This window comes from Megascapheus bottae, chromosome 1, assembly GCF_031878675.1.
Source record: "Megascapheus bottae isolate mThoBot1 chromosome 1, mThoBot2.hap1, whole genome shotgun sequence".
Lineage (NCBI taxonomy): Eukaryota > Metazoa > Chordata > Mammalia > Rodentia > Geomyidae > Megascapheus > Megascapheus bottae.
The window spans coordinates 37,662,070-37,679,122 of record NC_143509.1 but is presented as its reverse complement, the minus strand read 5'-3'; the positions used below and the strand labels follow the sequence as shown (position 1 = coordinate 37,679,122).

General features: G+C 37.5%; 1 long non-coding RNA gene and 1 pseudogene across 1 annotated transcript; one reads left to right on the top strand and one right to left on the bottom strand.

Moving 5' to 3' along the window:
- Positions 1–889: 889 nt before the first annotated feature.
- Positions 890–16,010, top strand: LOC150068954 (uncharacterized). Its single transcript, XR_016535103.1, has 3 exons — positions 890–943; positions 13,899–14,163; positions 15,872–16,010. It is a non-coding gene; the product is annotated as an uncharacterized LOC150068954 (long non-coding RNA).
- LOC150068955 (eukaryotic initiation factor 4A-I pseudogene) lies at positions 2,135–3,353 on the bottom strand (annotated as a pseudogene).
- Positions 16,011–17,053: the final 1,043 nt, after the last annotated feature.

Genomic DNA, 17,053 nt, shown 5'->3' with positions numbered 1-17,053 from the left:
ACAAGTTGACTATAGGTATATGGTTTTATTTCTGGACCTTCTATTCTCTTCCATTGATCTTCTGATCTATTTTTTGTGCCAATACCAAGCAGTTTTTTGTTATTTTGTCTCTATAATAGAGTTTGAAATCTGATATTGTAGTACCACCTGCAGTACTCTTTTTGCCTAGAATTGCTTTGGCTATTGTGGGTCTTTTGTTGTTCCACATGAACCATTGGATTACACCTATTTCTGTAAAGAATGTCCTTGGGATTTTGAGGGGGATTGCATTGAAATTGTATATCAATTTTGGCAGTATGGCCATTTTCACTATCTCGATTCTCCCTATCAATGAGCATGGGGTACATTTCTATTTTGCCGTTGGGTGAGGACTCTGTGTATGTTTGTTAAGCCCAGCTGGGCTATGGTGTTGTTTAACTCAGAGTTTTTTCTTTTTTTTGATATTTATGAAAACTTTATTCAAGATTGAGCAACAGTTGGTTTCTGGTGGATTACATAAGCTTATTTAGGTTTCTGTTTTACTTTACAGGCTTCTGTAATGTATCTTAGTCCTGATCCCTTAGAAACACAAATAAGCATTCTTGACTTTTATGGACAAACGTCATGGCAACAAGGAATACTAAGTAAATACCTTCTTACATTCATCCTCCAAAAGGTAAATAGAGATTCTAATTTCCTTACTTCTTTCTTTCTTTCTTCCTTTCTTTCTTTCTTTCTTTTTTTTTCTGGTTGATCATGGGACTTGAATTCTGGATCTGGGTGGCTTTCTTGAGTTCTTCAGCTCAAGGCTACGTCCCTTACCCCTTGAGCCACAGCAACTTTTCTGGGTTTTTTTTCAGGTGATTAATTGGAGATAAGACTCTCATGGGCTTTGTAATGCCTGGCCTGGCTTTGAACCATTATCCTCTATCCTCTGATCTCAGCCTCCTGAACAGGATTACAGGTTTGAGCCACTGCATGTGGTCTATAATTTCTTAGGTCTGCTGAAATCATGGAAAAAATATGTTGTAGTAAACATACTTGGTTTTTTTAATTAAAGAATTTATTAACATTGATGTTTACATCATATTTCAAATAATGTTTTTAACAAACAGATATTCAAGAAGGGAATCTCTATAAAAAAATCACTGGCACTTAGATTTTAGAACATAATCAAAATTAGGCTGAGGGTTTGTATGTCATAGATACATATTAATCTATGTAATAAAACATTATATCTATAGAGCCTGCCCCTTTATCAATCTCTATTATACAAAGATTAGATTTCTTGGCTGTGTCTGCCAGGTCCTGGAGTTCTTGTTGGTGAATTCTGACTGCTTTCTCCAGACTGATGATTCTCTGTTCCAGGTCTTGGGTTTTATGTTCTGTTCCTGATGTCCTATTCTCTATCTCGTTCAATCTGTTGCTTAATGTATCTATTTTTGCTTAAATTGTGGGCATTGAGCTGCTCATATCTGATGAGAAAGTATTAATCTTTTCTTCCATTGCTCTTTTGAATTGAAGGAGCTCCTTGGTAATTTCCTGCTTATATTCTTGGAATTGTTTTTGTAACTCTGCTTTAAACTCTTTAATCATGTCCACAATAATCTCCTTGAATAGAGTCATGTTTCATGTCTTTTTAAATGTCATTTCTTGGGCTGGTGACATCTCTCTTGTCCCTTCACTGTTGTTTCTTTTTGGGCTTTGTGTGGGACTTTGATTATTTATATATGTTTTAATTTGTCGAGCTTTCTGAGGCATCGATGACTGTTGTAGTTTTGCTCTATGGTCAGTAGGTGGTGGTCCCATTTATCAACTCTCTCTCCAATCTGCTGTGACCCTGGGATTCTGTTCAGAAATCTTTTGCATGGTCAGTAGGTGGTGGTCGTTACTTGGTTTGGGACTAGTAACTGTGAAACTGTTACATGATAGAGTAGGAGAGACATTGGAACTCATCGGCACATGCAAAAGACAAGGGTGTCTAAAATGTTCAGTTTTCCTTCTTTTGCCTCAAAAAGTGACATTTATTCAATAAAAAAAAGGAAAAAAAAAGACAAGATGTCCATCCCTTGGCTCCACATCCCCCACCCCTCCAGCTGCTCCTTAACCTGCCAGGGTTCAATCCTGGCGGGGGCCAGGTAGCATGACAGCCCGTTCAGATGAGGTCAGCAACATTGAGGGGCATCTCTTCAATGGAGGTGTTGTAGAAGGTCTCGATGTCTCTATGAGTCCTCTTTTCTTCTTTTGTTACCATATTAATAGCCACACCCTTGCAGCCAAAGTGACCACCACAACCAATTCTGTGGATATAGTTCTCCCTATTGGTCCGAATATCATAGTTGATGACTAAAGACATCTGTTGCACATCAATGCCTTTGGCCAGGAGGTCAGTAGTAATCAGTACTCTGTTAGAGCCAGACTGGAACTCCCTCATGATCACATCTCGTTCCTTTTGGTCCATATCTCCATGCATGGCAGAGACAGTGAAATCTTGGGCATGCATCTTTTCAGTAAGCCAATCGACTTTCCTTGGTGTGTTGATGAAGATGACAGCCTAAGTGATGGTCAGGGTTTCATATAAGTCGCATAGTGTGTCAAGCTTCCATTCCTCTCGTTCCACATTAATGTAGAATTGATGGATACTCTCCAGGGTCAACTCTTCCTTCCTGACAAGGATCCGAATGGGCTCCCTCATGAACTTCTTGGTCACCTCAAGCACATCGGAAGGCATTATGGCTGACAGCAAGACCATCTGGGTATTGCTGTTGAGCTTTTGGAATATATTATAGATCTGGTCCTTGAACCCACAGCTTAACAGTTAATCAGCTTCATCCAGTACAAACATCTTGATGTATTTAGGAGACAGGTATCTCCGAGTAAGCATGTTGAATATGGCCAGGAGTCCCCACAATGATATGGGGAGCTTCCACCTGCAACTTCTGCACCTCTGCATGTATATTGGTGCCATTAATGCAGGCATAACAGGAGGCACCCATATAATCTCCTAATGCCATGACCACTTTTTGTATCTGCCGAGCTAATTTTCAAGTGGGGGCCTAGAACAAGGCCTGAGTGGCCTTTAGATCTAATTCAATCTGCTGTAAAATCGATATGGCAAATGTGGCTGCTTTCCCAGTCCCAGATTTGGCTAGAGCAATCACATTATAACACTTGATACAAGGAAGAATGGCTCATTGCTGGATGACAGAGGGCTTTTCAAAACCATAGGCATAGATGCCATGGAGGAGAGACTCTGAAAGGTTCATATAATCAAAGCTGTCAACAATTTCATTCCAGTTACTCTCGATGACACCTTCTGGCTCCATCCCATTGGGGCCATTGTCTCTGGATCAGGAATCCCGACTCACAGACATGATCCTTAGAAACTCTCCTCATTGTATCTTAATGCAATCTTGCTATGAAGAAATTTCTCTTGCTGTGGGATTTGCCTGTTTCTCTCTTTAACTGATTGTTTTCTTCTTAATACTTTAGGACTATTCCAATTACGTCATCTCTTGTTATCACATGCCAGTCCTTGGATAACTAGTGATTACTAAAATATCCTTCCTCTATCTTTATTCTCTTGATTAATGTTTCTTTTATTGATTTGTAGAGTGTGATTTTTAGGTGCTTCCTTAAGTCAATGCTAGTTTCTCTACACATTCCTCAAAACTGTGTATATTTTTAAGCATTTTGAATTAAAAAAATTTCACCAGCATCTTATTATATGTCATCCCAATTAAAGAAATTAAATGCCATAGGCGGACCCCCTAATAGTCTACAGAAAGATGTTTTTTATCTTACATCCATGTTCCTTCACTTGATTGTCATTATTATAACTGAGCACTGGTATTTACCTCTGTAATTCTAGCTGCTTAAGAGAATGATATCTAAGAATCACAGTTCAAAGCCAGCCTTGAAAGAAAAACCCAACTAATGAGCAAAAAGCTGAAAGTACAAATTCAGCTTTTAACAAAGAACAAACATAAACCAAAAATACAAAACAAAGAAGCTGGGCTGAGAGTGTGGCCTAGTGGTAGAGTGATTGCCTAGCATTCGCATAGACCGGGGTTTGATTTCTTGGTACCACATACAAAAGCCAGATGTGTTCCTGTGGCTCAAGTGGCAGAGTACTAGCTTGAGGAATGCCCAAAGACAGTGCTCAGGCCCTGAGTCCAATTCCAGGCCTGGACAAAAAAAAAAAAAACCAGCAGCAACTATGAAGCAGCAGTAGAAGGAGGAGGGGGGGGGGAGAAAGAGGGGGAGGAGAAGGAGGAAGAGGAGGAGGAAAAGGAGGAGGAGGAGGAGGAGAAGGAGGAAAGGATGAGGAAAGGAAGAAGAGGTTATTATAATACCAGGGTCCAAATTCAGCCTCAGTACCTGTAATTTTTTTTTACAAGAGAAATGATCATTTCCAGCATATTGTGCTGTAAGTACGTTGCATTCGTTCTCCTTTCTCCTTTAACTCACGTTTTGTTGTTCCCCCTTCCTTCCCCAATACATATGAACAGCATACAGAGTACCAAAATACATTACAGTGCCAACAGGGGTATGGGAGGGAAAGTGGTAGAAAAATGAGGAAGGGGGTAACAATGTTTAATAAGAAATGTACTCAATATCTTATTGTGTAACTGCAACCCCTCTGTGCATCCCCTTGAAATAAATTTAAATTTAAAAAATAAAGCATATCATTATGTTTTTAAAGGCCTCCTCATGCACATCAAAATTTTACTATAGAAGGCTGCTTCTAAATTCATTTTCATATCATGGTAGTGGTTCCATCTCAAATAACCCATATCCCAAAATACTCATATTAACTATACATAAGTCTATAATACTAGAAATTCATTTAATAAGAAAGTGAAGATTATTTTTAAAATGAGACACTAACCATTAACTTCATAATCAATTGAAATAAAGCATGCTCTCAATACCTTTCATAGGTAACAGACAGTGGCTTGTTTATCAGCAAAAATGAAGTATTTGTTATTGGTATGGTAGAATTTTATAAGCAAAGTAATGAAAGGAGGTAATGGGTTTTCCCTGGATGTGGCCTTCTATGGTGGTCCTGAAAGCTAACTGTGGAAAGCCAGCTGATGGAGAAGGCATCAATCATATGTCTTCCAAGCTTTTGTTCTGCAGTAAATTCTTCTGTTAAAGACTGGATTATTCTTGTCTTCACGATGCCTGAGGTCTTTTGTTGTTTTTTTGTTTTGTTTTTGTTTTTGCTAGTCCTGGGTCTTGAACTCAGGGTCTGGGCACTGTCCCTAAGCTTATTTTGCTCAAGGATGGCACTCTTCTACCCTTTGAGCCTCTTTCTCCTCCCCCTCCCTCCTCCTCCTCCTTCTACTGCTGCTTCATAGTTGCTGCTGGTTTTTTTTTTTTGTCCAGGCCTGGAACTTGGACTCAGGGCCTGAGCACTGTCTTTGGGCATTCCTCAAGCTAGTACTCTGCCACTTGAGCCACAGGAACACATCTGGCTTTTGTATGTGGTACCAAGAAATCAAACCCCGGTCTATGCGAATGCTAGGCAATCACTCTACCACTAGGCCACACTCTCAGCCCAGCTTCTTTGTTTTGTATTTTTGGTTTATGTTTGTTCTTTGTTAAAAGCTGAATTTGTACTTTCAGCTTTTTGCTCATTAGTTGGGTTTTTCTTTCAAGGCTGGCTTTGAACTGTGATTCTTAGATATCATTCTCTTAAGCAGCTAGAATTACAGAGGTAAATACCAGTGCTCAGTTATAATAATGCCTTTTCTCTTCCATCTCTAGCTCCATATGCCTAAAGACATTTACATTTAACAAATCTATCCCATCATTTTAAAATGTTCGATTGAGAACTTATCTACCAGCAAGGTCATATTGCTAGAGTATTTTGACTTTGGCTTTAAATCTGAAGAATCTAGCCTGAATTCTAGCAGCTACACTGATTAGGAGAGATTAGGGCAATTTACTTAACAACAAAGACTTATTACTTAACTCTGACAGTCTGTGGATTCCTTATCAGAGGTGTTCAACCTCTAAGAGGAAAGATAAATACTTCAGCAAATAAAACCTAGTTAATTATGTAGATTAGTCTTTATTTATCAGCTAATTAGTCTTCTTGTTTACTGTTTTCTTATCAATTAAGCCATAGACAGTGGAAGCAATAGCAATGATTTTTTTTTCTTTTATTTTAGTGAAGGGTGATGTCAGAGGGGTTACAGTTGTGTAAGTAAGGTACTGAGTATCGTTCTTGTGGAAAATTATCACCCTCTTCCTATTTTGTCCACTTTCCCTCCCTGTTGACTTATGATAGAATGAACATACTTGTGCTGTGCTGGTGGGTTTAGTATGGTCTTGTTTGTGGTCACTTTAGTAAATGCCCAGGAATGGGACTGCTGAATCATAGAGGATCGTTGGAGGACCCTCCATATTGTTTTCCATGTTGTTTACCTTCTCACCAACAGTGTAGTAGCATTCTTTTTTGGCCACATCTCCACCAGAATCCGTTATTATTTGTTTTCTTGATAATGGCCATTCTATTTGGGTTGAGGTAAATTATCAACATAATTTTGATTTGATGACTAGAGATGTTGGGCACATCTTTCCGAGTCTATTGGCTGTCCTTATGTTCTCTTCACAGAAGTCTCTTTTTAGTTATTTAGCCCTCTTATTAGTGGGATGGTTGTTTCATTGTGGACTTGTTCTTGGGGCGTTTAAGCTCTTAAGCACTAGGTATATTTTTGATATGAGGCCCTTGTCTATGGTCTTGCTAGTAAAGATCTTCCTATCGGTGTGCTATTTATTTTGGTTGTTATGTCCTTTAGAAATGATAATTATAATAGTTATTGATACGATTAGACTTTTTTTTGCCAGTCCTGGGCCTTGAACTCAGGCCTTGAGCACTGTTTTGGGGTTTTCTCAAGGCTGGAGCTCTATAACTTGAGTCACAGCACTACTTTTGGCTTTTTCTTTTTTTTCATATATTTTTATTGTAATTAATAGAAGGGTTACATTATATTTGCCAGATACAAAGTACATTAATTCACATACATTGATACCCTTTGTCATATCTTGGTCCCCATCTTGGTACTGAAGAATCAAATCTGGATCTTCATGCATGCTAGGCAGGCACTCTATCACTAGGTCAAACTCCTGGCCCTGTGATTAGAATTTTATTTTTATTTTACTATACTGTTAAATTTATATTCTTTATCTGGCATAAAATAAATATTCTTTATGTTTGGATGGAAAGTAAACCTGGGAATTAATTGAAGTTTAAATTCACATTCACCCCAAATTTCAATGCCAAAAAAAAAAAAACCTCCTGCTTAATTTTTGTTTTGTCAGTCCTGTAGCTTGAACTCAGGTCCTGGACACTGTCCTCAATACTCATGTTCTACTACTTGAACCATGGTACCACATCTGGCTTTTTCTGCATGTGCATGTGTGTATGTGGTACTAAGGAATATGACCCAGAGCTTCATGCATACTAGGCAAGCATTCTACCACTAAGCCACACTCACACACCCTTCCTCCACCACACTGTATATTTCAATTTCATTATCTCTCCCCTTTGTCTCACCATTTAAATTGGTCCTTTCCTACTACAAATGCAAAAAGAATCCAGTAGTGTGGAAGACAACTTTAGGGATGATTTAAACTGTAACCACATTTTGTTTATGGCACTCACTTCTTCCCTCAGGCCACTGGCTTTTCAGGGATTCATTAATCCTGAAGAAAGTTTCAGGTTGGGGTCATTACCTCCTAATTACAGTTTGTGATTACAGGCACATTCTTCTGTGACCTTATTCTGTGTACTGGCCTGTTTGTTCACCAGAGAATTCATACAGCTGGAAATTTTGGCTGACTAGAAAGCTTAAATGGGGAGTTTTGGGGCGTGAATTGAAGGCTGTTCTTGCTGAAATGTCAACACATTTTTCTTCCATCTGGATATGGTTAATCACAGTGTGTGCTTTTAGATACTTTTTCATGTTTTTATTTTTTGAAGTGTGCTTGAACTTATCCAAATGCTGTTTCTTTAAAACAGAGTCTCAAGTGGAATTGTTCCTTTACATTTATTTACTCTTTGTAAGCATGAGAGGTTTTTACATGAACACTTCAGAAGATTCAAACCTAAGTAATATTCAAGACTACAAAGAAATCGGATTGGGTTTCTATTCCAAGATTACTCTAAAAATAAAAGTGTCCTAACATTGCAGGGAAGGAGGCTTGACCTAATACCAAAACATACTTATCTAGGTAGGAACTGGTTCCACACTGATTTAACAATGATTCTTGCAGGGAAAAATTGTTTCATTTAATATTTACACAAGTTCATGCTATCACTGTTTTTTAAGCGCTTCTTATGGGCCATACAGTAGATAATTTGAAGACAAGGATAACGCTTTCACTAAAATCACTATGGTGATAATGTATCCAGCTCAATGTGTAACAATATATATAAACAACACACATGCCCTGAGCATCAATATAATTATATTTACACACAATGAGATTTGAATATCATATAGCTTTTGCAAGTCATGAAGTACTTTTCCTTTGAGTTTTTTAATTATGTAAAAATGTAAAAACAATTTCTTAGCTTGTGCTAATGACCACAGCCTGGATTTTTTGCCAATACTTGATGTGTGACATAAACCAAATACAAAGTATTACGATCCCTGTTCATTGTAGATCTTCTAGGCTTTGCAGGAAGTTATGCAATGCTTAGATGTCTGGGTATTTCTCAAGAATGTAATGGCTTCTACATGGGGACCACACAAAGAAGGATTAGTAAGTTGATGTCAAAATAAAGAGGATGTGAAATGGCCCACGGGCAAGAAAATACAATGTGACTACAATTCCACAATATAAAATGGGTACTTGTCATAACTCTGAAATCTACAGAACTAAGCAGGGGCATACTGTGAACAGTCTTGAATGCAATATAAAGGATTTGAAAGCAGTAGGAAGCCTTTGGAAGCTTCTAAGTAGTAAGTATAAGATTGAAAGTGTAATTTAAAGTCTCTCTAGTGGTGCACATGGTAGATGGAATAGGCCTATTGTGTCCCAATATAACTTCACTTACAAAAACTTGTGACAAGTCAGATTTAGCTTATGGCTCTTCTTTTGTTCCCCTACTGAATCCTTCTTTAAAGCCAGAATGCCTGTTTGACTAAAATTTTACTCTATGAGTTATCAAATTTGTATATGTATGCATATGTGTGGTTATTTTGTTTTTGTTTTTGTTTTTTTCACTGCCAGTTCTGGAACTCTGGAAGTCAGAATTCAGGACCTGGGCACTATTTCTGAGCTTTTTTACTCAAGGCTAGTATTCTACCACTTGAACCTTGATATCATTTCTGGCTTTTTGGTAGTTGATTGGAGATGAGTCTTGTGGACTCTCTTGCCTGCACTAGCTTTGAATCTTGATTCTCACATCTCAGCCCCTTGAATTGCTAAGATACAGGCATAATCCCAGAACCTATAGGTGTTTGTTTTTTTTTTTTGCCAGTCCTGGGCTTGAGCTCAGGGCCTGAGCACTGTCCTTGGACTTTCTCAAGGCTTAGCACTCTACCACTTGAGCCTCGGAACCACTTCCAGCTTTTTTTCTATGTATGTGGTACCAAGGAATCGAACCCGGCTCTTCGTGCATGCGAGGCAAGCACTCTACCACTAGGCCAAACTCCTGGCCCCATATAGGTGTTTATTTGTTGTTGTTGTTACTATTATTATTATGTAATTGGCAAAATTATTCATTGTTATTCTCTGGTTACCTCTTCTCCCTTTTCTTTCAAGAGAATTTTGTCAGAACATCATAATTATAAGAGAAACATGGAAAAAATTTCATTTTCAATATGGGAAGATTTCAGACTATAAAGACATTGTTTCCCTACATTTAATCATAGTTATGCCTTTCCTTAAAAGTGGTTGTCTTAACCCTTAGCACATCTTACCAAAAAAAGAAGAGAGCATATCAAAATAAACAAAATCGCAGATGAAAATGGTAAAATCACGACAAATTACCAAGATCCAGAATATCATGAGGGAATACTTCTCAAACATTTATGCCAACAAATTTGAGAATCTAAAAGAAATGGATGAATTCCTCGCCAATATTAACATGCCCACACTGAACCAAGAAGAACTAACCCAACTCAACAGACCTATTTCAAGCTCTGAAATAGAAATGGCAATTAGAGAACTTCCACCTAAGAAAAGCCCAGGGCCAGATGGATTCACAGCTGAATTCTATAAGGTCTTCAAAGCAGAGCTCACACCAATACTCCTCAAGCTCTTCAATGAAATTGAAAATGAAGGTTCTTTACCAAACTCATTCTATGAAGCCAGTATAACCCTCATCTCCGAACCAGACAGAGATTCATCAAAGAAAGAGAACTAAAGACCTATTTCTTTGATGAACATCGATGCAAAACTTCTCAACAAAATACTGGCCAACCGTCTACAACAGCTCATCAAAAAAATTATACACTATGATCAAACTGGATTCATCACAGGGAGGCAAAGCTGGTTCAACATTCGCAAATCAATTAATATAATTCAACACATCAACAGGAGCAAGGACAAAAATCACATGATTGTCTCACTAGATGCGGAAAAGGCATTTGACAAGATCCTACACCCCTTTAAGTTAAAAGCTCTGGAGAAACTAGGAATCCATGGACCATTCCTCAATATAATAAAGGCTGTGTATGACAAACCCACTGCTAGTATTACACTTAATGGTGAAAAGCTAAAGGCATTCCCTCTAAAATCAGAAACGAGACAAGGATGCCCACTCTTCCTACTACTCTTTAACATAGTACTAGAATTCCTAGCCAGTGCAATAAGGCAAGAAGCAAGCATAAAGGGGATCCAAGTAGGGAAAGAGGAAGTAAAACTATCCTTCTTTGCAGACAACATGATTCTGTATTTAAAGAATGCTATAGACTCTACTCCCATGCTCCTTGAGCTGATTCAAAACTTTGGAAGACTAGCAGGCTATAAAATCAACTGCCTTCCTTTACGCCAACAGTGAGAGGAATGAGGCAATAATCAGGAAAGAAACTCCTTTCACAATAGCCTCAAAGAAAATAAAGGACCTAGGAATTAGCTTAACTAAGAATGTAAAGGACCTTTTTGATGAAAACTTTAAAACCCTAAAAAAGGAAATTAAAGCAGAACGAAGGAAATGGAAAAACCTCCCATGCTCCTGGATTGGAAGAATCAACATTGTGAAAATGACAATCTTGCCAAGAGCTGTCTACAAATTCAACGCAATACCCATCAATATCCCGATGGCATTTTTAAAGAAATAGAAGAGGCAATTCAAAATTTCATATGGAATAATAAAAGACCCTGTATAGCAAAAACACTTCTTAGCAGAAAGAACAGCGCTGGAGGAATTTCAGTTCCAAACTTTAGACTCTATTACAGGGCTATAATTATCAAAACAGCTTGGTACTGGCACAAGAACAGGCCTGAAGACCAATGCAATAGAACTGAGGACCCAGATATTAAACCACAGACCTATGGCCACCTAATCTTTGACAAGGGAGCCAAAAAAGTAGAATGGAAGAAAGACAGCCTCTTCAACAAGTTGTGCTGGCAGAACTGGTTAAGCACCTGCAGAAAACTAAAGTTGGATCCTTCTTTGTCACCCTGCACTAGAATTAACTCCAAATGGATCAAAGACCTGGAGGTAAAAGCTGACACACTGAAAACTTGACATGAAGGAATAGGAGATACACTAGGCCTCCTTGGCACAGGTAGAAACTTTCTTAATAAGGACCAAGAATCACAACAAATCAGAAAGGCTGGAGAAGTGGGACTGCATTAAACTGCGGAGCTTTTGTATGGCAAAGGACATAGCTAGTAAATTAATTAGGAAGCCTACAGAGTGGGAGAAGATCTTCACCAACCAAACAATGGACAAAGGCCTCATATCTAAAATATATCAACAACTCAAAAAATTGAATCACTCCAAAACTAACCTCCAAAGTAACAAATGGGCCAAAGACTTAAAGAGAGTCTTCTCTGAAGAAGAAACAAAAATGGCCTATAGACACATGAAGAAATGCTCAACATCTCTGGTCATAAAAGAAATGCAAATCAAAACAACTCTAAGATTCCACCTCACTCCAGTTAGAATGGCCAGGATTAGGAAAACGAATAATAACAGATGCTGGAGGGGATGTGGCCAGGAGGGATCACTACTACACTGTTGGTGGGAGTGCAAACTCGTTCAACACTATGGAAAGCAGTGTGGCAATGCCTCAAAAGGCTAAACATAGAACTCCCCTATGACCCAGCAATTCCACTACTTGGCATTTACCCAACCATCCAGAAACATGGGCATACTAAATCCACTAGCACAACAATGTTCATTACAGCATTATTCACCATAGCAAAGATATGGAACCAACTAGATGTCCCTCAGTTGATGAGTGGATCAACAAGTTGTGGTATTTGTACACAATGGAATTCTATGCTGCTGTCAGAAAAAATGACATCAACCCATTTGTTAGGAAATGGAAAGACTTAGAAAAAATCATATTAAGTGAAGTAAGCCAGATTCAAAGGAACTTAGGCTCAATGGTTTCCCTTATTTGTCATAATCAGTAGAAACCTTTCGCTCTACTAGCAGAGATCTGCAATAGAGCAAAATCTTGATTCATAAGGCCATATAGTATGAAGCTAATTGAAAGGACCTCCAAGATATTGAAACAAAAGCCATATGACGAATGATTGTTGTCCTTTATGTACTATGTTATCTCTCATCTCCTTTGCTGTCCCTTGGGTATCTCATATTGTTACAGTATCTCACTTTGTTATCTGATATATTGAATTTATTTGTATTTGGTTATTTGAAATTTGATAGGGAAGGGGGAAAACCAAGACGAGTGGGGGGCGGGGGGGAGGGTAATTGGTACCAAGACATGTGAAAGGGTATCAATGTATGTGAATTAATGCACCTTCTATCTGGCAAATATTATGTAACCCTTTTATTAATTACAATAAAAATATATATTAAAAAAAGTGTTTGTCTTCCTTCAGGGCAATGGATCCCTTCACTCTAATGCCCTCCTTTCCTCATATCCTGGTTTCCAGCTCATGCTCTGATCACTTCTACATGACACTGGCTATAAGCACTCAATTATAAGATGACCAACAAGGTTGCTAATAAATCCAGCCTTAGTTTTTAGTTTCAACTGCCTCAAATCAAGTAATGAATAACTAACAAGTCCTATCTTCCATATTTATTCATTTAATAATTTATTCATTATAATTGAAATATGTATAAGAAACAAAATGAAATCAAATGTTAGGACCATGTGAGAATTATGATAAAGATGGATATGAGCAGACTTTTCACTTACTTTTAGGTAATACTTTATGGCATTTACTAAATTTTTAATGGAAAAAATAGCAGTAACGCTACAATTTTAGATTTTTTTATGTTTTTATTGTAATTAATAAAAGGGTTACATGATATTTGCCAGATAGAAGGTGCATTAATTCACATATATTGATACCCTTTTTTACTATGACTGATAGTCTTTTTTCTTTTTCTTTTTTTTTTCTGACAGACCTTGGACTTTAACTCAGGGCCTGGACACAGTCTGGGGGCTTTTCCAAGACCAGTGCTCTACCACTTGAGTCACAGCATCACTTCCAGCTTTTTCTGTATATGTGGTATCAAGGATCAAACCCAAGGCTTTGTACATGCTAGGAAAGCACTCTAACACTAAGCCATGCGTACATGCTAGGAAAGCACTCTAACACTAAGCCATGCTCATGGCCCGTAATAGTATTTTCTTGATGCCTAAAACTTCCTTGTAAAGATGAAATGAGTTCAGTTTTTATAAAATAGTATATAAAATCGATTTAGTCTCCTTTCTCTAAAAGATTTTTGTTTTTGTTTTATTCTTTAGGCACCAGTGGCTTATACCTGTCAATCAGCCTATTCAAGAGTCAGATCTGGAGAAACCAGGTTCCAAGTCAGCCATAAGAAGGAAAATCTGAAATAGTCCATATTTAATTAACCAACAAAAGCACCTACTGGGGTCATAGTTTAATTACCAGCAAAATTAGCACAATTATACTTCAGGCTTCTTACATTTGTGTACCACCATGTCCAACTTTCCTCAAAGGAGAGAAGACTTCTTTTATAAAAAGAATACAGCCCAAATATCCAAGGTAAAACAAAAAACAAATGAAAAAAAAATCCCACTGGACTTTAAGAACAAAGACTGGAAGTTTGAAAACTGGCAAAATTAGGGATATGTTTGACATCCTAAAAAGTTTGTGTAATTAGCCAGGCACTGGTGGCTCTGGCCTGTGATCCTAGCTACTGAGAAAACAGATATCTGAAGATTGAGGTTCAAAATAAGCCCAGGCACGAATGTCTGTTGGTAAGACTTTTCTCTCCAATTAACCATTAGAAAACCAGAAGTGGTGCTGTGGCTCAAGTGGTAGAATGCTAGCCTTGAGCTGAAGAGCTCAGGGACAGTGTCCAAACCCAGAATTCAACCCCCACAACTGAACACAAAAAACAAAGTGCAATTATAATTTCTATCAATCGCTTCAAAGTTATTAGCATATGTAATGATAATTTGAAGACTTCTTAAATGGCAACAGTAAGAATCTTCTATTTACTTGTAGCAGTTTTATTTTGAGCAAGTGTTAATATGAAGAAGTTATTTTCATCTTTCTTCCACATTTGATGAAATTGCTACCTCATCAGCCAGTGAGGCTAATTACCATATTATATAATTATAATAATGACTAGTTTTAGTAATGGCTAATATTAGGCACTCAAAAATTTTAAGAACAAATTACATGTTGAGTCAATGGCTCCTATTAAATTCTCCCAAAACTTACTTGTAATTATTTTTTATTTTTTGGTGTCAGTCCTGGAGCTTGAACTCAGACCTTAGGCACTATCCCTTAGCTTTTATGCTCAAAGCCAGTGCTGTACTACTTTGAGCCACAATGCAATTTCCATTTTTTTGGTAGTGAATTGGAGATAAGGGTCTCACAGACTTTATTGCTTAACCTGGCTTTGAACTCTGATCCTCAGTCTTCAGCTTCCTGAGTAGCTAGGTTTACTAGCACAAGCCACCAAAAGTGGGCTGACTGGTAGATTTTTAATTGCAACCAAAGTTTTGGCATGTAAATTCTGTTTGCACCACAACAACAAAAATTGGGAAAGAACATTTGCTTCCACTCCTATGATTTAAAAAAGCCAAATAGTCTATGAAATAGCTATATTTTTTAAAGCCATGAAAGTATTGAGAACTTAAGACATACAAGTTAAGGGAGTTCTGAACAGTAATTGATTGCCTGACAAAGAGTAGACCTCCAATAACATTTTCTATTTTAGCAGAGGGTGGAAAGAATAAAAGGTTTTCTTAGAAATATGTCACAAAAGTAATTGGCTAAAATTGAAAAGTTCTTTTTTGTGTGCCAGAATGGGTTAGGATTTCACTTGTATGTTTAAAAAACAGATTTTCAGACAAAAGGGGAATTTTCCCTCTCACACAAACTTTACTCCATGGGTCTCTACAGAATTGTTGTCTCCCACAGAAAGTCTTGTTTCACGTCAAGAAAAATGAAATGTCTCAGACCAATGGTGGTAGGATGTACCAGGAGGTAACTAGATATGACTAGGTGACTTAGCAATACACAGTTCCGATTTTTTTTCCAGAAAATTTTATATCATCTCTCACAAAAGCTTTAGGCACTTGAAGGAACACTTAGGTCATCATGATTATTCAAAGTGACTCACAAAACATACCAACCTATAAATTTCACACAAGTTCACAGCAGAGCTATGTTACCATTTGTAGGGATCGTCAAATTATCTCTTGCTCAAGAATTGACACAATTTTTTTCTATTTTTAAGAATTCGAGTAGTGTGGCAAACAAAAGAAGAAGAAATATTGAGTGCTTCACCTACAAGACCCATAGGAAGAAGCTTTGCATTTGTCTGAGGTTGAACAAGACAAAGGAAATCCCCTTACCAAATGACTAACAATAAGCAACAAGAGGCATCTCCCCACCAGTTAGAAAGGCCACACAGACTTCTGTGACCCCAGGATTCAGGAATTGCTGGAAGTAGAGTATAGAAAACTCTATGTACTCTCCAAAAGTCCTGGCCGCCAACTAGGTGGGAGATAATGGCAGCCCCCAAATTAAGATATTTGAAACTATTGTTCATTGAAGATGATGGCAGCTTCAAATAAATCATATCTAATATAACTGAGTAGAACATATTACTTTCTCACTCTGTCAACACCCTGAGAGAAAATGTCACTTCTGGGAATACATACTATTTGCTTCAGGCTCACCTATCCTTTGATGTGTGCTATTTAGTACTCAAGCTAAAACTTTCATAGTACGTGAGACATATTATATGAAATAAAGTAATCTATACACAGAAATGGTAACTAGCAAGTTACTATTGTTACTAGATATTGCTAATATCGCTTGTAAAACTGGTAATTGATTGGAAAATTTATCTGGAAGTGGAAAAAGTGAAAAAGAGACAAATCTTAAAGTCAGTTAATAAAACGAACTAACACTGGAGAATTAACAACTCCATGTGGCAAAACATGTGGTAAATACAACTAGTGTAGTATTGGCATATGAACAGAGAAATCAGTAAGACCGAAAAGAGGTCCCCGAAACAGTCCAACACCCTTGCATATACTTGATTTTAGACAGATTTTTATAATTCGTTATTGTGGAAGAAAAGTTTGTCTTTTCAACAAATACTTGGTTAATCATTCATAAGAGAAAAAACGAAAATTGATCTGTACTCCGTAGTAAAATAAAAACGCACCTTAGACAAGGGATTGAGATAGAAAAAATTTAAACTGATTTTAAAGAATAGAGGAATGTTGATCTTGGTGGCTTATGCTAGGGCTCTAGCAGCTCAGGAGAGTAAGATGAGGAAATTTGACGTTAAGGCCCAACTGAGTCAAAAGTAAACTATTTGGAAACAATGAAGGAAAAAGGGCCAGAACAATGGCTTATGTGGTAGAGCACTTTCCCCAAAAGTGCAAGGACCTGACCTGTATTTAAA